Source organism: Eleutherodactylus coqui, chromosome 5 (assembly GCF_035609145.1).
Source record: "Eleutherodactylus coqui strain aEleCoq1 chromosome 5, aEleCoq1.hap1, whole genome shotgun sequence".
Lineage (NCBI taxonomy): Eukaryota > Metazoa > Chordata > Amphibia > Anura > Eleutherodactylidae > Eleutherodactylus > Eleutherodactylus coqui.
This window is the reverse complement of record NC_089841.1, coordinates 10,882,882-10,898,026: the sequence shown is the minus strand read 5'-3', so window position 1 is coordinate 10,898,026 and position 15,145 is coordinate 10,882,882.

Sequence of the window (15,145 nt, the reverse complement as noted above, 5' to 3'; positions counted from 1 at the left end):
TCACAACAGCATGGCTTCCAGTAGAAGAGTCCGGGGTGAACCGGCCGCCTGCAGTCCAGAGCTTCCACCATATACTGCATCCATCACAACAGCATGGCTTCCAGAAGAAGAGTCTGGGTGAACCGGCCGCCGGCAGTCCAGAGCTTTCACCATATACTACATCCATCACAACAGCATGGGTTCCAATAGAAGAGTCCGGGGTGAACCGGCCGCCGGCAGTCCAGAGCTTTCACCATATACTACATCCATCACAACAGCATGGGTTCCAGTAGAAGAGTCCGGGGTGAACCGACCTCCTGCATCCAGAGCTTCCATCATATACTACATCCATCACAACAGCATGGCTTCCAGTAGAAGAGTCCGGGGTGAACCGGCTGCCAGCAGTCCAGAGCTTCCACCATATACTGCATCCATCACAACAGCATGGCTTCCAGTAGAAGAGTCCGGGATGAACCGGCCGCCTGCAGTCCAGAGCTACCACCATATACTGCATCCATCACACCAGCATGGCTTCTAGAAGAGTCCGGGGTGAACCGGCCGCCTGCAGTCCAGAGATTTCACCATATACTACATCCATCACAACAGCATGGGTTCCAGTAGAAGAGTCCGGGGTGAACCGGCCGCCGGCAGTCCACAGCTTCCACAATATACTACATTCATCACACTAGCATGGCTTCCAGTAGAAGAGTCCGGGTTGAACCGGCTGGCAGCAGTCCGGAGCTTCCATCATATACTACATCCATCACAACAGCATGGCTTCCAGTAGAAGAGTCCGGGGTGAACCGGCCACCTGCAGTCCAGAGCTACCACCATATACTACATCCATCACAACAGCATGGCTTCCAGTAGAAGAGAGTCTGGGGTGAACCGGCCGCCTGCAGTCCAGAGCTACCACCATATGCTACATCCATCACAACAGCTTCACAGGAGAAGAGTCATTTTTAAAATGAAGTGGAACAATGCCCCCCCCCCCCAATGTGCTTTATGTTCTATTGTGGATAACATGTGGTTAGATGACATCTCTAAATTATTTAATCTTTTTTTCTTCACATTTATCTGCATTTTACACAGCGGCCAGACAGACTTTTTTAGAGTTGCAGTTGTAGATATGTGAGAGACATTACATTATGTATTGTTAATGTGACACAATCCAGTGGCGGCCATAGAGATGAGAGGGGGCGCTCTGCCCCATCATCATGCCTATGGGTAGTGTGAACTCAGGCCGGCCTCATAGTACACAACAAAAGGGAGAAGCTAGTTTCAGGATCCGCTCACCTTGGAACCTTGTTCACCTGTGAACCCCCAACATCTCCATCCCTTTTTTAATGGACACTTTAAACCCCGGGAGCGCCCACAAAGCATCTGGGGATATGCCCTCTGTAACCCCGTTTGGGGGGTATGAATCACTGTCCCCCCACAACAGCCCTTATCGCTAGCCTGCATGGGACAAGGAGACCTGGAAGCTTCGCTGAATGGAAGAGTGAATGTGTAAATGAGGTTCATCAGTGCCCCCACCCGGGATAAAGCCCCCGCTGGAAATAGACGAAGCCGAACACATACCGGGGTGTATATATGTATAGAGAGTCCTGTACACAACACCTCCAGACCAAAACAGATGATCCCGATGCAGAGGCCCCCGTGGACGACTGAAGATACAGGATTCTTCCAGAAGACGACCAGCAGTAGATCTGGAGACGATGACGGGGAATTCCTCCAACTCGCACTCAGCGGCCGGGGATGCCGGCCTGACTACACTACCACTTCTTCCCTAACAGCGAACCGCACCGCTAACTACCCATTGGCCATCATATGCCTAACCTGTACTATACACCAAGCTACTAATACTACCACAGTGTATCCACTATATAACATCAGTAGGGAGCCACTTACAGCTTAGAAGGTAACAGGTAGGTCTGTGTGATCCCTTCTGCGTACGACGAGACCGGACAGACATAATTAAGAGTCGCCTGGCTCCGTGTAGAAGAGATGAGCAGTAATACCTCTGCTACACGGATACAGTCTTACTAGCAGCTCATATTATTTATATATATATATATATATATATATATATATATATATATATATATATATATCCTCACTTCAGCTGTAGACACTAAACAGATCACTTGCCTCATATATGGATATCTCTGCAGAGTAATCATACAGCAGCTCCCCCTGCTGGCACATGTGCTCCAAACCCCTCACCTCCCGATCTGCCCCCTTGTCTATGCCAAAACCCCTGCTTCCTCTGCTGCCAGCCAGCAAGGGCAGAGGCCTGGGCCAAACATCAGCTATCCCTAGGATGTTAGCCAGGTACATTATGATGAAAATAGCAGCTCCCTCCACCACCTTTATGCAGATTTGATTTTTGTTGTGTCATTAGTTCCTTAGCTTTAAAGAACCAATGACCCAACAGTACCAGTAGATCCGACCAGCAGATCCGCCATACTGATGCATCAAGATTTGTCCATCAGCAGCACCATTCTTAACATCCAAAGTGCTGGAATCCTAATGGACCCCATTATGGCGCCTGACATTTCCTCCACTACTGGAAAAGGGAAGTCCTCCTGTACTCCCGGAAGAGGAGGCAAATCTTCCAGGTGCTCCCTGTCCTCATTCTCCTTGTTCCTGCAGAACTTTTTCACTCCTAGGAGTCTGGTATGGGGTCTGTATTATTTGGGCGGTCTGGTCTTGTGTCTGTATTTGTTTGGAGTCTGAGGTCTGTATTAGTTTAGGGAGTCTGTATTGCTTTAGGGGTCTGTATCTATTTAGGGTCCTGGTCTGGGGTCTGTATTAGTTTAGGGGGTCTGATCTGGGGTCTGTATTGATTTAGGGGGTCTAGTCTGCGGTCTGCATCGATTTAGGGGGTCTGGTGTTTGTATTAGTTGAGGGGTCTGGTCTGGGGTCTATTTTGGTTTATGGGCTGCGTACTAATTTACGGGGTCATGTCTTGTCTTCGGTCTGTATCTATTTAGGTGTCTGGTCTAGGGTCTGTATTAGTTTAGGGGTCTGGTCTGGGGTCTGTGTTTAGGGGGTCAAGTCTGGGGTCTGGTCTGGGGTCTGTATCGATTTAAGGGGTCTGGTGTCTGTATTAGTTGAGGGGTCTGGTCAGGGGTCTACTTTGGTTTATGGGATCCGTACTAATTTACGGGGGTCATGTCTTGTCTTTGGTCTGTATTAGTTTAGGGGTCTGGTCTGGAGTCTGTACTAGTTTATGGAGTCAGGTCTGGGGTCTGTATTGGTTTATAGGGTCTGTAATAGTTTTCAAGGTTTGGTCTGGGTCCTGGGGTCTGTACTAGTTTATGGAGTCAGGTCTAGGGTCTGTACTAGTTTATGGTGTCAGGTCTAGGGTCTGCACTAGTTTAGGGAGTCTGTGTTGGTTTAGGGGTCTGGTTGAAGTTGATGAGGGTCATATACCATAGGTTGGGGATATGTACTAAATAAATGGGCAAGGCATGAGATTTGTGGCCCTTTATACATCTCTATGTTGTCCTGTATCAAAACCTAGCAAGTATGCGTTATAGTTGGGGGGGGGGGGGGGGGGGGCTGTCAGTTCTGGTCTGGATCCATTTGTAAGCAGATCATTCGCAGCATAAGACCCTTCGCTACACATGGAAGCCATGAAGCCTTTAAATACAGCGGTTCCAATAAATGAAGTTTGGCTTTAGAGTCTGTGGTGGTCTATGGTCGGTTAACAGCGGAGTCAGCGTGTGATGTACATTGTAGCAGGTCATGTACCAAAAATAACTCTTAGAACACCCTGCCCTCCTCTCCAGATCCGACCTCGCTGTGGGGAGCCCCTCATCCTCTGCTCTTGGATTGGGATTCTGTACAGAGACATTTAGCAGCTCCCCTTCTCAGTAGCCCAATGGGATATAAGGCCAATTAGGGGGTGTAGGGCAAGGACGGAGCAGCAGATGCTGAGCGGAGTGCCAGGTGGTGGCGTGCGAGCTCCGTCTGCATCGCTCCCACAGCAATGATCACAGGAGGACATCAGTTAGAGCATGATGTGGGGAGCTAATTATCTGGCAAGAGATACAATGTATCAGGTGTGACTACCGCTGCGTCTGCTCTAATCGTCAAACATCTTCATATCACCGGCACAAAAGCTCCTGACGGCGCATGGCAACTCCATATGTAACATCTCCAAACTGCTGACTGCAACCATCCTCATATGGGGAGAATCCCTCTCATCCGCTCTGCCGCAGTCCTGATGCTGTAAGACGATGTGCTCAAATGTAAAAGATGGTTTCCCCTCTTAAGAAAGGATCACAGTCTGTGAACGAGTGACTTACATCATTTACTGGTACAGTGCGCTTGATGGTTACAGTTCACATTAATAGGTACGAAGTACTTGGTGGTTACAGTTTACATTAGGCGGCACCATAAGCTTAGTGGTTGCAGTACACTCTGAGGGGTGTAATTAAATTTGATGTTTTCTGGTCGCACTTAGAGGTATAGAACACTTGAATGTTCTAGAACCTAACTTCAGCACTATGACACAGAAATCTAACATACTTACTGATGGTTTCCATGTCAAAACAGGAGAGTTTTAACAACAGTTAAAGAGGCATTCCCATCTGAGAGTTTATTGGTGTGTATTGCTGGGAGGGCACAGAGAGAGCTTATTTCAGTTGGGGGACAAAATAACTTATTAGTGCGGGGGGGGGGCCACAGAGGGGACTCATTAGTGCGGGGGGGGGGCCACAGAGGGGACTCATTAGTGCGGGGGGGGGGGCCACAGAGGGGACTCATTAGTGCGGGGGGGGGCCACAGAGGGGACTCATTAGTGCGGGGGGGGGCCACAGAGGGGACTCATTAGTGCGGGGGGGGGGCCACAGAGGGGACTCATTAGTGCGGGGGGGGGGGCCACAGAGGGGACTCATTAGTGCGGGGGGGGGGGCCACAGAGGGGACTCATTAGTGCGGGGGGGGGGGCCACAGAGGGGACTCATTAGTGCGGGGGGGCCACAGAGGGGACTCATTAGTGCGGGGGGGCCACAGAGGGGACTCATTAGTGCGGGGGGGCCACAGAGGGGACTCATTAGTGCGGGGGGGCCACAGAGGGGACTCATTAGTGCGGGGGGGCCACAGAGGGGACTCATTAGTGCGGGGGGGCCACAGAGGGGACTCATTAGTGCGGGGGGGCCACAGAGGGGACTCATTAGTGCGGGGGGGGCCACAGAGGGGACTCGTTAGTGCGGGGGGGGCCACAGAGGGGACTCGTTAGTGCGGGGGGGGCCACAGAGGGGACTCGTTAGTGCGGGGGGGGCCACAGAGGGGACTCGTTAGTGCGGGGGGGGCCACAGAGGGGACTCGTTAGTGCGGGGGGGGCCACAGAGGGGACTCGTTAGTGCGGGGGGGGCCACAGAGGGGACTCGTTAGTGCGGGGGGGGCCACAGAGGGGACTCGTTAGTGCGGGGGGGGCCACAGAGGGGACTCGTTAGTGCGGGGGGGGCCACAGAGGGGACTCGTTAGTGCGGGGGGGGCCACAGAGGGGACTCGTTAGTGCGGGGGGGGCCACAGAGGGGACTCGTTAGTGCGGGGGGGGCCACAGAGGGGACTCGTTAGTGCGGGGGGGGCCACAGAGGGGACTCGTTAGTGCGGGGGGGGCCACAGAGGGGACTCGTTAGTGCGGGGGGGGCCACAGAGGGGACTCGTTAGTGCGGGGGGGGCCACAGAGGGGACTCGTTAGTGCGGGGGGGGCCACAGAGGGGACTCGTTAGTGCGGGGGGGGCCACAGAGGGGACTCGTTAGTGCGGGGGGGGCCACAGAGGGGACTCGTTAGTGCGGGGGGGGGCCACAGAGGGGACTCGTTAGTGCGGGGGGGGCCACAGAGGGGACTCGTTAGTGCGGGGGGGGCCACAGAGGGGACTCGTTAGTGCGGGGGGGGCCACAGAGGGGACTCGTTAGTGCGGGGGGGGCCACAGAGGGGACTCGTTAGTGCGGGGGGGGCCACAGAGGGGACTCGTTAGTGCGGGGGGGGCCACAGAGGGGACTCGTTAGTGCGGGGGGGGCCACAGAGGGGACTCGTTAGTGCGGGGGGGGCCACAGAGGGGACTCGTTAGTGCGGGGGGGGCCACAGAGGGGACTCGTTAGTGCGGGGGGGGCCACAGAGGGGACTCGTTAGTGCGGGGGGGCCACAGAGGGGACTCGTTAGTGCGGGGGGGCCACAGAGGGGACTCGTTAGTGCGGGGGGGCCACAGAGGGGACTCGTTAGTGCGGGGGGGCCACAGAGGGGACTCGTTAGTGCGGGGGGGCCACAGAGGGGACTCGTGTCCACCATTTATTGGCCCTGGGTAGTGTGGGAGGGGAACCATCCAAGGCTCATGAAAAGGGTGTAGAGCGGTAAAGATGCACCAGGGTATTCTTTCTTGGGGCCACAGACAGAGTGATCTTGGCTCCGGGGCCCCTCCCTTCCGTGTCTCTGTGTGCAGAGGATGAAATGTTCCGTTGTTGTTTGGAAGACGTTTCCATCAGATTGAACATAAAATAAATTGTAAATCTGAAGAGTGAAAATAAAATGTCTGTAATATGAAATTCCTCGCAGGGGCACCTCATTACCCCCCCTCTAATTTACTGTTACTGTGACAGCTTTTCCAACAGTGAAGTGATAGCGCCGGCCGCGACAAGCGCTTACCACACGGCCGGCGCTCCACAATATCACAGAAAATGACAGATCTGCTAATTTCAATCTCACATTTTATTTTCCCATAAAATGCCAAATTTCTTCTGTTTGCCTCTTTTATGATTTTCTTTTATGTTACTGAAATCTGTAACTTCAGAGACAAATGTACGAATCCTGCTATCCTCCATGGAGTCACAATAGACCACATTATCCTTTACCCGGGCAACCTCTGCCCCGATCCCAAGTGACATCCTGAATTTGGCCGGCGGCACACAAACGGGTCGGACTTGACAGCTGACTCCGCCCCCGTGCCTGGCCATGGCTGGCGTCTGTGCCTACCATTGAATATCTGCACTGCGGATGGCTCAGGCGGCTCGCCATCGGATACGCTCAGCACGTTTTTTTCAAAAAGATTTTTTCCCATGCAGTCACTAGGGAATGTGTGGGTAACAGAAACCCATCCGCTATGTCAATTGCAGATAGGCCGTGGATCGAACAGCTTCTATTGACTTCAATGAAAGCCGTCCGCACGAAAATAGACCATCCTGCAATTTTTTGTCCGCTCACGGAAATTGCAATTCGTTTCCATGAGTGTTGGGGAAGAAGGGATTTTGCATTGCAAGTTCCAAACAGTTTTTGGCACGACTCTGCGGGGCGGCCGCCGCCCGCGGATTCTGCAATGCAAATCTGTTCGTGTGCCACCAGTTTTATCCTCCAGAGCTGCACTCACTATTCTGCTGGTGGAGTCACTGTGTACATACATTACTTATCCTGTACTGACCCTGAGTTACATCCTGTAGATCTTTTTATTATAAAAGTGAAAAACATAACAATAAACAGAACATAAATATCGCTCACTTGGATTAAGACAAACATAAAGCAAAACCAAATCATCACTTATATTAACTGGACTTTACCTTACTGCAGGACAAAGGAGACAAAAGCCAAAGGTCCATCTGGTCCAAACAATACACACCGCACACTACACCAACCTGCACTCCAAACTACACTCACTCATCCTCACCAATACATATACACTACATACTACATATAACAATATACACACATGTAAGAAAACATCCCTAACTCACAGGATCCAGCCGGAAATCCCAAAAAAGAAGAAAGAAAACGACTAATAACCAAAGCAATTATATAATAACAATAATGCAAATAACAAAAGTAGTAACAATAAGAACAACCCAATACCTTTTTTTTTTTTTTTTTTATATATTTTTTGCAAGTTTTTTTTTTTTTTTATAAATTTTTTAATTTTTTTTTTTTTTTTTTTTTTTTAATGCCCACCACCTAAAAAATAAAACCTTACATAATCCTAAACTAACCCTATATCCAGACCAAACCACCACACACCCCAAACAACCCCCTACGGTGCAGCCTGGGAGCCACGCCTGCATCCCAAGTCCGTGCTCAATGTCTATGTCCAGGACGAGCCGAGCTGCACCGCATACACACACCCTGCCCACAGCAGCCTGAGGGCCACGCCCGCCCCAACAGTCCGTGCCCAGTGTTCATTGTCCGGGACGTGTCAAGCTACGGCTGAGGCATAAATCCCCCCCCCCCTCCCCCCAATAAACCCCCACCCAACCTATCTATAACCCCTAGCCCTATATACAAAACAAAACATAACATAACATATAACATCTCTTATACTACACAACTACAAACCAACACTACACATTAATACCCGAAAGCCTAAGGTTCAGTTACCTGCAGCCGTACATACTTTATCTTTGACCGAAAACAAAAACTCTACTAGTGTCACACACAGCCCTCCACAAGGACTGGATATGATAAGCCGGGCACCGACCAAATAGAGAAACACTGTCCCTATAGTTAATCTGTCCCTACAATGTCCCTACTCCTTCCCTAAAACTTACCCCCAGAGAAACTGTCCCTACCTCTCCCTATTCTGTCCCTACAAAGACCCTAACAATAAGAAGACTGTCCCTAACGAAATACAAACCCTCTCCATAGGAGAGAGGCCTTAGTCGTGCCCAACCTCTCATAATCCAGAGAGCGCACCTTCACCAGGTCACCCAGGATGTTTCTATTCACCTCATCCACGGGGAGGATTTTCTCTTCCGTCGAAACTAAACACCGTGCGTTCCAAATGTGAAACCTGACCACTAGGCTGACTAAGAATAAAGTGCACCGGTCCCTGCCACCAAGGTCCCCGAATACCCCATAGACCCATTCCGCATACGAGAGGCGTGCCAACCTGGGCCAACCAATGGAGGCTCCCACCCATTTGTGCACCTCTGTATTAAAGGGACACTGAAGCAGGAAATGCTCCATGCTTTCCAGTACGTTGCTGCACTCCTGGCGGGGGCAACCCCTATCCACCAGAGGCCTGCTCTTCAAGTTGCCCCTTACATACAGTCTCCCGTGGAAACAGCGCCAAGTCAAGTCCCAAAACTTCAAGGGGATCCTGTCAGAATTCAATAAACGTAACCCTCCCTCCAGGTCCCGACTTGGGCAGTCCTTGAGCGCCAGGGGCTTCTGGAAATGGGTCAACAGAACCCTCTTATCGAGGAGTTTCCTCGACAGAGTTCTGATCTCCCACATCCCCAGACCCCACCGACGTATCATCTTCAGAACCACGGTAGCGTAAGCTGGAAGATGCCCGTGCGGCGTGCGAAGATCCTTCACTCGCCCTCCTGTCTCCCATTCCTGGAAGAAAGGTCGAAGCCATCCCCAACAGGAGAATACCCACGGAGGAGCCCTCTCTTGCCAGAGGTTGCCTATATTGATCTTAACAAAGGTGTTTACGAGAAACACCACGGGGTTGACCATAGATAACCCCCCTAGTCTCCTCGTGCGATATGTGACATCTCTCCTAATTAGGTTCAACCTGTTCCCCCACAACATTAGGAAGAACAGGTTGTAGACCCGGGTCCAGAGAGGCTCTGGCAAAATGCATACGCTGCCCAGGTAGATGAATAAAGGGAGCAGGTATGTTTTGATCAGGTTAACCCTTTCCCGAAGGGTCAAAGACCAACCCTTCCACTGGGCCACCTTCTGAGTGGCACCATCGAGCCTGACCACCCAATTTTGCATGGGGTAATCTCCCCGGCCGAATTTGATGCCGAGAACTTTAGCCGAGTCCTGGGGCACTGGAAGGGTGTCCGGGAGACTAAATGTAGGATCTCCCCTTCCTAACCAGAGACTTTCGCACTTATCCCAGTTGATGCCGGACCCGGATGCTTCCGAGTAGCGATCCACCTCTGCCATCACGTACTCTGCCTCCCCCCTTGAGGACACAAAGACGGTGACGTCATCAGCGTACGCTGCCACCCTGAGGGTGGCTTCCGGCACCGCCCGATCCATCCCGACCCCCGCCATAGGCCCACCATCAATCATCCTAAGGAAAGGATCAATGGCAAACACGTACAGCAAGGGGCTCAGAGGACAACCCTGACGGACGCCAGACCCAACCTCAAATGGGTGGCCGACCCAACCGTTCACTAGCGGGAAAGTCTCAGCCCCCGCGTACAATGTCTTGAGCCAATTGACAAACCCCACTGGCAGGCCATACCTCAGAAGAACAGACCAGAGGTACTCGTGATTAACCCGATCAAACGCTTTGGCCTGATCCAAGGACAGCAGGTACCCCTCCCAGTGACCAGCCCTACCCTGCTCCACTGCCTCCCGGACACCTAGAACAGCACTAAAGGTGCTACGGCCTGGAACAGAGCAATGCTGGGCGCCCGAGAGGAGCCGGGGTGCAAACTTGACCAGCCGATTAAACAGCACTTTTGCCAGAACCTTCCTGTCCGTGTTGAGAAGTGCTATGGGACGCCAGTTCTCAAAACGGCTCGAGTCTTTACCCTTTGACAGAAGGATCAAAGCCGACCTCCTCATTGACTTTGGGAGAGTGTCCGAGGAAAGACACTCATTGAAAACCTCAGTCAAGAGGGGACTCAAGAGGTCCTTAAAGGTCTTATAGTACTCAGATGTTAAGCCATCCGGTCCTGGCGATTTTTTGAGCGCAAGCCCATCAATCGCCAGTTTAACTTCCTCTATGTTGATCTCCTCTGTCAAAACATTAAGGGAGATGTCATCCCCTGGCTCAGGAACAGCTTCAGCCAGGAAAGCCGACATCATATCTCGATCTAGATCCCTCTTTCTCAAAAGGTGCGAGTAGAAGGATCTGATGACTTCCAGAATCCCTGATCTGGACCTGTTCAGAGATCCCGTACCGTCGATCAGTCCAGTGACAACTTTACGATTCACTGACATCTTGCAGTTTCTGTAAGGGTCGGGCGAGTGGTACTTCCCGAAGTCCCTCTCAAAAACCAAAGATGCGTGCCTATTATACTGGCACCCTTTGAGCAAAGACTTCACTCTGGAGATCTCCTCGCGGCGACCTCCAGTCGAGACAAGATGCTCGAGTTTCCTCCTCAGGCCCTGATAAAGACGGTACTTACTCAGGCTCCTGAGGCTAGAGAGCTGGCGGAAGAACCTCGCCGCCCTGATCTTGAACATCTCCCACCACTCTGACTTACTGCTACAAAGATCCAGTAATGGTACCTGGCTCTGCAGAAAATCCTCAAAGGACTGTCTTATCTCTGCTTCCTCCAGGAGTGATGAATTCAGCCTCCATAAGCCTCTACCCATCCGGGGGGTCTCTGCAACATTCAGGGAAAACAAAATCAGACAGTGGTCGGAGAATTCCACCTCAACAACAGAAACTGGTGAAGAGATGGCTTCCTCCTTCAAATAAAACCTATCTATTCTAGACCTGCACTCGCCTCTATAATAGGTGAAACCCGCGTGGCCTGGGGTGTGCCGGATGTGGACATCCACCAGGCGAGCTTCGCTAGCTATGCTATTAAGCGCGACGCTATCATAAGTCAGCTTGCCTAGGGAGCCTCCCCTGTCACGGGTCCTCGTGACTGCGTTAAAGTCACCCCCAAAGATCACCTGCCGACTGGTAAAAAGGTACGGCTTGATCCTCATAAAAAGATCCTTGCGGTCCCGCTTGGTTTGGGGACCGTAGATGTTGATTAGCCGAAGCTCTTGTCCCTTCATGAGAACATCCAGGATCAGGCACCTCCCTATTTCTAACTCGATAACCCGTCGGCATTCAACCGCTGCGGTAAAAAGTACCGCCACTCCACTATATGGCTCGGCCGCAAGAGACCAGTAAGATGGACCAGACCTCCATTCCCTCCTTGCCTTATGCACCGCTGCCAGATTTGGCAGCCTGGTCTCTTGCAAAAACAAAATGTCGGCTTCAACGCGGCCGAGAAAATCAAAGGCCGCAAATCTAGCCATATCAGATTTAATGCTGGCAACATTAATGGATGCCAGCGTCAACGGAGTGGGTGCCGCCATCATTGGTGATCGAGTTAGATGGCTTTCTTCTTCCCACCCCCCTTCTCATCAGGGTCTGAGGATGACCCCTTGCCACGTTTCTTGGACACTGAGAGGTCCATGGCAAGGGGCTCCTCAACCTCGTCCTCCTTGCCACTGGGCTCTGGGCCAGCCCTCCCCCTGGAGGTCACCAAACCCCCACAAGAGGAAGGCTCAGCACCCCCTGTAGGCCCCACGCTTGTCCTGGATACCTCTGCCTCCTCCGAGGACGAGAGAGCCTGGTACCTGTTGGAGAGCCCAACAAGAGGAGAGTTTAGATTGCCTTCCTGCACCTGGCCCGTTGCAGGGGAAGATTTCCCTTCCCTTTTTTTCATTTTCTTGGAGCCCTGCTTGCGCTTTTTCTTTTGCCACTCATCCTTGCCCTCACCCACACTTTCATAGTGGGAAGAATCTGAATAAGTGGCAGCCTCCTCCCTTTGGATCCTCCTGACCTCCTCATCCAGCTCCCTGTCCCCTGGAGCCTCAGCCACATGATTTGCGTCCGGAGCAGAGGCCAGCATTGACCCACCTGCCACCTGGGTTTCCACCAGCTCCCTGCCCCTTCCGCGCTTCTCTTGGCGCCTTAGCTTGGCTGCCCCAGCATGTTTGTTCTTCATTAGCTCCTGGGCTCCATCGCCTCTGCTGGTCCCCTCCCCTGCAGAAGCAACCTCACGGCTCTCCTCCGCTGGGGCCATGACCGCATTGGCGAAAGAGCGCGGACAGCGACTGAATGGGTGACCGAGGTCACCACACAGGTGACACCTAATCTCTGCACAAGATGCCGCAAGATGACCTACCTCGCCACACAGAGCGCACTTGATGACGTTACAGGCTGCACTCAAATGTGTGGGGTCGCCGCACTTGTGACAGAGCTTCGGCTGCCCCTGGTAGAAGGCCAAGATACGATCCCTGCCAAGGAAGGCCGCGGATGGTATGTGGGCCACCGAATTCCCTGAACGCTTAAGTTTTACCATAAACGTCCAGGCTCCGGACCAGATGCCGTGCTCGTCCCGGTTCTTATTGGGCATATCCACCACCTCTCCGTACCGACTTATCCAAGTCATGATATCGTAACAAGAGAGGGACTCGTTACGAGTCAAAACGGTCACTCTCTTGACTCCAGTCTGGCGGGTTACCACTTGTGCAGCGAAACCGCGCCAGCCGGGCTCGTCCTTCATCAGCTCATAATTCCCCCAGAAGAGCTCCAGGCCCTCCGGGCGAGCAAAGCTGATGTCGAACTCAGACGTGCCGTAAGGATGGATCAGGGCATAGATGTCATTTGCCCTGAAACCCATCTTCAGCAGAAGCTCCACCACCTTACTCCTGGATGGGCACGCGTCATTGCCTCTCCACTGAAGACGAGCCACATTCCTACGGCCAATGTCCTGCCCGGTTGTCGGCAGGGACCAGACGGTCTCCCCCCTTTGTTCTCGGAAGGCACCAAGACCGTGTCTCTCCACCCAGAGAGACAAATCCACAACTCTGCCCCCTACATTCATCGAGCTCTCCCCTCTCCTCAAGGCCTCCAGGAGGCGCTGTTGCAAAACGCCGTCCCCAGAGCCCAAAGACGAGGAGGACGCATCCCCCCTCCCTCCAGCGGCGACACTGGCATAACTTCTACCAGATGTTGTCGCCGCTGGAGGGGCGACTGGATCCTGACCCACCCCCTGACTACCCTCCGAAGCCCCACCCACCTGTACACAAGATGGCATACTAACTGGGGAACCAGGGACACCTGGAGTTCCCAGGGTCCTTGCAGGAACAGGGGCAACAGGGACAGGGGCAGCAGGGGTACCAACAGCCACATCCATTACCTCAATCGCCTCTCCTTTAGCTGCTGGACCAGGACCCTTATTATTTTTACCCTCTTTTTTCCCTTTTTGCCCAGAGGGCAAGTCCATGGCACCTCCAGTGGGTGGTTGGAGATGCACTTCAGCGGATTCAGTGTCTGGCCTTTTTACATTTTTCTTTACTTTAGTTGCTGTAGCTCCGCCCACCTTAGCCACTCTGGGAGTTGTAGTTCCTTCAACTTCCCTTCCAGGAACAGGAGCATATTTACCATGGGTGGGAGGATCGGTAGACCCGGCCACCACCCACTGCGCCCCCTCTGCACCTGAAAGGCGCTTTAGGGACACAGGCGGGACAGCCAGGCCACCACAGGTGGGACCTGGCGCCGGATCACGCCTCCCTCCCACTGGGACGTGACCAACAGCACCAGCACCTCTGGACTGGCCGCGACCCTTTGCTTTCCCGACACTCTTTTCTACCTCCTTTACTCCTCCATTCCCACTACTGGCACAAGCGGACTTGGAGTTTTGGGCCGCATTAACCCTCTCTTCCCCAGTCCCCTGCACCGGACCCACCACAGAGCCCGGGACTAGGAGCTCAGGGTTACCACCCTGGTCTGACTTTGCAGCCAAACCAGAGTGCTTGGTGACATAAACAAATTTTTCTTGTATATATTTTTTTTCCTTTTTCCTCTTCTTCTTTTTGCTTGAGGTGTCTGGGGGCAAATCATTCCCAAAATGGAAGGACTGCAGCCTCTCTGGGGACTCTTGCAGCTGAATCTGACGCATTATCAGCGCCCCCTCTCCACTGCTGCTGCAGCTGTCATCACTGTCCTCCAGGTCAGATTCACCCGACGTGAGGGGCAGGCTCACCTGTTCAGCTGGGACGCTGGGCCCAGTAGTCCCACCTGGCAGCGAAGATTGCTGCTCACCAGAGCACGCAGCTCGCCCATCCTGAGCACCGTCAGATTCACCCGTGCTGCTGCTTGAGTGCCTGGCAGAGCGCTCTTTAATGCCACCGCTGCTCACCGACGCCATTTTGCTAAACCTCTCATCATTCAGCAGTTTCTCTTTGAAAGGCCCACTTCTTTCCAGAATCCTTTCCCTCTCCTCCTCATAAAAGTCTATAGCGTCCTCACAGGCTTCAATCTGCCGTGATATGGCCAGTTTTCTGGTACGGGATCTGGCCCGCTCCGCATCATAGCGGGCAATGCGCAGCTCCTGCCTATATTTAGTCAGCTGCCTCCCGACATGCCCAAAGTCTTTCATGTATTTGGCAATACGGGTTGCCACATCAGTCACCGACTCGCCCTCCTTGCGATCGGCCCAACTTGCCTGCATATTTTGTTTTTCAGCAT